Source organism: Rhamphochromis longiceps, linkage group LG22 (genome assembly GCF_057381845.1).
Source record: "Rhamphochromis longiceps isolate RC_006_pf linkage group LG22, R_longiceps_female_GT1.1, whole genome shotgun sequence".
NCBI classification, from domain to species: Eukaryota; Metazoa; Chordata; class Actinopteri; order Cichliformes; family Cichlidae; genus Rhamphochromis; species Rhamphochromis longiceps.
In genome coordinates this window covers 15,239,777-15,245,305 of record NC_140577.1, presented here as the reverse complement: position 1 = coordinate 15,245,305, position 5,529 = coordinate 15,239,777, and the positions used below count along the sequence as shown (strand labels likewise).

Genomic DNA, 5,529 nt, shown 5'->3' with positions numbered 1-5,529 from the left:
ATTGTGTTATTATCCAAGTACTTTTTTCTGCGGTTGTAAGACTTGAAAATAGTGACTGAGATCATAAATTCATCATTAAACTTTTTGTTAATATAATTTTTTATATATAATAAGTATATTATGTTCATATAGCCTGGTATGCAATCAGACTTATTTTTGCAACCAGGGTAGATGCCCTCTGCTGGCCATTAGAAAGAATGCAGGTTTAAGGCACATGAGCGTCACGTTTCACTTTGCCCATCTTTTCTATACAGTCTATGATTTTACCCCATGGTAAAAATGTTCTTTTGCTCTGAGAGATAACACCCACTTTACTGCTGTTTATGCACACTGGCATCTCCGTCAAGCAGCATTTATCTTTAAGTCTTTCAGCTGATAAAACAAAACTTTAAACGAGTCTGAGAGCAATCCTCTTAGTATTATTGCGCCCTGAAATAAGATATTGAAATGCCGTCTGGTTTTTAAGGGGTGTACTGGACATGGCCCTCAGCCACCGGCTCCCATTACTTTCAGATGGCAGTGATTTGGATGAAATCTACTGCACTCAACTGAGCCGTGTGTGTCTATGTGTTTGTGTGTATTCTCTAATAAAGCAGTGATAGATTGTGGTCTGGAGCCATTTTGAGTGAGATGGACTGAATCTAAGTATTGTAGTGCCTGCTTTTATACTCCCTCTTTCAATCTGTATCTACCTCTCTGTGTGTCTCTCACACACACACACACACACACACACTACTTTACCCTTTCTTCAGTCTCACACACTGCCTGCAGGAAAGGAGAAATCTTCTGAAGTGGTTATTTATCTACATCTCATTCCCTCTTTTCACAACGTTTTCCTCTCTACACTATCAGAGCAGGACACAACCACATCCTCAATCACAGAAACTTGCACACACAGGCAGGGCATTTTAGAGTTGTAAATCCAGCACCAACCGAGAAGCTGTCACTAGCCACACCAGATAAATAAGGAGCAATTGGGAGTGTGCGCGCGTGTGTCACTATGCAAACTGTGTGTGTGTGTTTGGGATGAGAAAAATTGAATTTACAGCTTTCAGTCTAATGAAGTAAACAATGAGGTCACATTTAGAAACATCATCAAAAGAGAGAAAGTGGAGTACAGTGGTTTTCAGACCTGTCAAAAAAAAAAATGCATTCATCCAATCTTTCTGTTTATCTCCATTAAAATTGCCTCAATTGAATTAAAAACTGTTAGAAGAAGAAAAAAAAAGAAAATTTTCCTTAATGATATTATTTTTTAAACAAATTAAACTTTGATTTTATGTATTTCAGCTGCGTTTAATCATATTTATTGAGGGTTTGCAGCAAAGTTTGGTGTAAAGCACATATAGAAGAGTCTACATGTTCAGATGTATTGATGAGTTTCCATTAAATGATTCTTCATTTTTCACATTGCAGTGATTTTGAAAGTAGGCACTGTACACATTAAAAGTTTAGGGAGCCTGTTCTGGAGTTAGACAAGAGGTGTAAGTGACTCAGCTTCAGACTTGCAGTTGTATCAGAAATTGGAGGAGCTTTTAAACGTGTAGGAGTGGATAGAAAGGCTCAGTGTGCAATGATATGTCCAAATTACATGAATTAATTAGTCATTTTGTTAATTGAAAATGTTAAGTTTGGTAAATTTATTGACACATCCATTCACCTCAATCTCCTCCCTGTGTGGTGCTCTTATGGTACTTTCCTTCCCAAGGTGCAAGGAGTCCTTTGTGTGACACAGATATGAGTAAATGATGCTGCTGTTTTCCCTGTGAGGTCAAACCTAAGAGGAATTACTCAAACTATTTAGAAACAAATTATTTTTAATGAAAAACTAGACCAGTCACGGTATTATGATAATAAACCAGCACAGCCTGTTCCATGTTGCATTTATGTCTGTTACCTCTTCCTCTTCTCCCCTATGTGTCTCCATAAATGTCTTACTAAGCTGCATTCACTGACTTTTGTTTATGCATTGCTTGTACTTTACATTTCACTCTGTGTCATGCTTCTGCAGAATATATTATCACAGATCTAATGGAAGAAAATAAATCTGAAATGTACTTGAAGCACAACAAGAGGATGGACATCAGTGTTTTCTTGATTGGAATGAAGTGGATAATCTATGTCGCCAATGTGCGAATGTGTAGGTTTTCTGGAACACCTCTGCAGTGGAAGCAATCAAAACGTGCCACACGCATGCCAATTAAAGAAATAGCTCAACATATTGGGAAATGAGTCTATTTCTTGCCAAGAATTAGTTGAGAAAATCCCTTCTGCTCACATGTTTTTTTGTAGTGTTTTTTTTTTATTACTTTAAATATTAAGCCAGCTTGGTGTAAGGATTTGTCATGCTCAAATGAAGGATTCTGATTTACTTGAGTCAGATCAAATTTGTTAAAAAAAATCAAAAAAAAAATCATAGAATTCACGTACAATAAAGAATTAGCTGTCATGAAAAAGTATTCACATCACAGTAATAACACAAATAAACCTTCATTCTGGCCAAAAAAGAGAGGTCAGAGACTTAGTGTTGTTCAAAAAAGATTATAATTTCATACAATGTCAATATTTTCCACTAATCCTATTTGCTGTTTGAGACATCATCCATATTCAGGTTAAGTAACTGAGATGTGAGTAAAAGAAAGCACAATCGGGTTCAAAGGCTTATGAGATAAATATGGATTGTTTTGAACTGCAAGAGATGCAAAGCTCCTCTGCTAGAGTCCAAATTAGTTCTCCTTTCAAGACAAAATGATGACAAAAAAACGAAGAAAAACATTATTTCTCCTTGCTCTTCATGCAAATGGAAGTATGAGTGCATGCTGTGCCGCAAGTGTTGGTTGTTTTTGCTGTTACTGCCTGGTGCTTTGTGTTGGTTTGGTGATGACCTATCTCAGTTCTTTGGTTTTTTATAGTATTTAAGTAAAAGTTGGAGCCTCAGGGGAGGATGCATCTGTCCGTGTCCCAGATAGATGGCTATGCTGGAAATATGAGGGTTTTTTTTGTAACCCTTGGTGACAGGTCACTGAGAGAGACATGTATTAGACTCATGCAGATGTGTTGTTGGCCAGGATTTCTGGCGGTGGGGGAAAACTTTTGTTCCTTGAATTATTTGCTTATGCACTGTTTTACCCTTCTATGTCACTGTTATGCTCCAAATTATTTGGAACATACTTGGCAATAAATGTTGATTCTGATTCTGGGTCAACTTTGTGCTTGTTGACTCACAGCAGTCTCAAAAGCCAAATGTATGTGCATGTTACAGGCTTATGATCACAATACTTTGCCCCAACAGAAGAACTCAGCATGGTTTAAACTGATCCAGTTCCATTCCATACATATCAAACTATCTGTAGACTGAGGAAGCTTATGTAGCCTGGTCTCAAATATCTATTTTAGACACTACAGGTTAAGAGGATATAAATATTGTCATGTAAAAACTTTATTGTAAATATTTCATATGTGTTTAAAAAACAAAAAAAGAGATCAAATGCATTAAAAACGTGTTTAAAATCACAATAAATAGAAGTCAATTATAATTTAAGTGTTCATGGAGTTAAAGTTACAAGAAACCCAAAGGTTTGTTATCTAATGTAAAACAAGGAAAACTTTGTATTTGCTTCAAGTTGTTTGACAACCCAAAATGAGCTTGTAAATCTTGTATTTGTTCTTATCCCATTGGTTGATGTAAACCTATTGTCCAATCAGACGTAAGGGAGGCGGGATCTAAGTGAGGCGAAGAAAAGAAAAACTAAGCTAGTGAGAGTCGGCAGCAGCACGTTACCGGAGGAGGTTGTGTACCAGAGCTAACGGGAGAATAGTCAAAACAATAGCCGTGGATGCAGAGTCTACGTTCCTGTTATGGACTGTTTTGCCCTGTGATGAGTGAGTACTGAATGTGGAGTTAGCATTGAGCTTAAACGGGATGTATAAGTACTTAAAATGTATGATGTTAATCGCGAGTTAGCATGTTAGCATTTTAGAGTCTGTATTAGCTATGTATGCTGAGTATGTAAGCTACAGATTACTCTATGGAACTAAATAGTAATCTCTAATGCACAGTGGACCGAGAGGAATTCTCTGGACCCTTCTGCTGTGGATAGGATTTCCGTGGGTTTGTCCCAGTGTGCTCAGCAGCCCATGTATGCCGCTAATTCCGACCACGTTGCCGAGTGGAGGCCGCATGGTCACAAACCGAGCCTGCCCCTCAGCTTGTCCTCGCACTTAGCCCAAAGGATTTGTGAGTAGCCATGAGCACGTGCGTTTTGTTTTCTGCTTGTTTATCAAGCGAAGCGGCCATTTGTGTGTTTTTTCTGGCCCAACGAGCCCGAGCAACGATCAGGCCTGCAACGGTTTCAGTAAAGGAGCTCTAAAAGGTTACAAATTTGAACTGAACTTGAAAGGGGAATATCTTGGATAAATGTGTTGTTTCTAAACATTGACTGTGAATTGTGAAGAGGGAAAAACCATCCAATTGAATTGTAAGGAAACACTTCAGAACTTGGAATATTGTTTTTTTTATTTAAATCATACTTTGGTTTGACTAAATCTTACATTTTGAATTTAAAGTTTTGTGTTGTGTCATATTTATGATTTGCAGAGTTTATAAGTGATAAGGGTTATTAAAAAGGTAAAAGAGGTTTAGCATGTTAGATAAATTCATTATTCTTAGTGAAGATTAAACAGAACTCCTTATTTTCACTAAGTGGAGGCACCGCCAACATTAAGATTTATAAGTACAAAGGTTAAAACTGGTTAGCTATCGTTTCTCCTGTTTACCAATAAAATAAGTAACGTACCCAGGGCCCCACTCAGAGTACTATCACCATCTTAACCGAGGGTTAATCCAGAGCTACTTGAGTTGGGTGCTACACTTATTATAGGTGCTCGGAAACTAATCAGCAGTAGGTTTCTTTGCTTTGGCGTCCTTGAATCTGTCCTGCAGCAGATCTGTAAATTAGGCTCATTGTGGTACTGGAAACAAATATCCATTCTGTTCTCCCAAGAAGCTATCTTTTTGAGCATGTAGCAACAATCTCAAGGACATCACCATATAGAGATAACCTGCATTTGAAAGAGCAACAGGCAAAGGACAAGAAGTTACCTAGCAACAGCCATGGTGAAAGTTAGAATCAAAGTGCAGCTAATGACAACTGGAAAGCACTTTATCAACAGCTTGGGAGTGGATAGAGTCACAGAGTTTGCCAGATGGGTCCCCGTTTTTTTTTTTTTTTTTTTTTTTTTTTTTTTTTCCTTTTTCTTTTTTTTTTAGACCCAATAATTCAGTAAAAAAAAAAAAAAAGGTTTTGTAGTTATCTTTTGCATAGTATAAGTTGTACAGTATAGGTATCAGGCCAGTGAACATATTACATGTATTTCGTAAGACACTACTGACGCACAAAGTTCCACTGATTCATATTCCATACCTGCATGGTTTTTCTCAATTTGACCTAGGTCTATGAACCAATAATAATAATTGTCCATAACAAATTTTGAACGATGAATTTGGAAAGCATAAATAGCCTGTTTGGC

General features: G+C 37.3%; 1 long non-coding RNA gene across 1 annotated transcript; it reads left to right on the top strand.

Annotated features, from left to right (window-relative positions):
* Nucleotides 1-3,418: 3,418 nt before the first annotated feature.
* LOC146643766 (uncharacterized) lies at nucleotides 3,419-5,264 on the top strand. Its single transcript, XR_014909357.1, has 2 exons — nucleotides 3,419-3,882; nucleotides 4,060-5,264. It is a non-coding gene; the product is annotated as an uncharacterized LOC146643766 (long non-coding RNA).
* The last annotated feature ends 265 nt before the right edge of the window (nucleotides 5,265-5,529 follow it).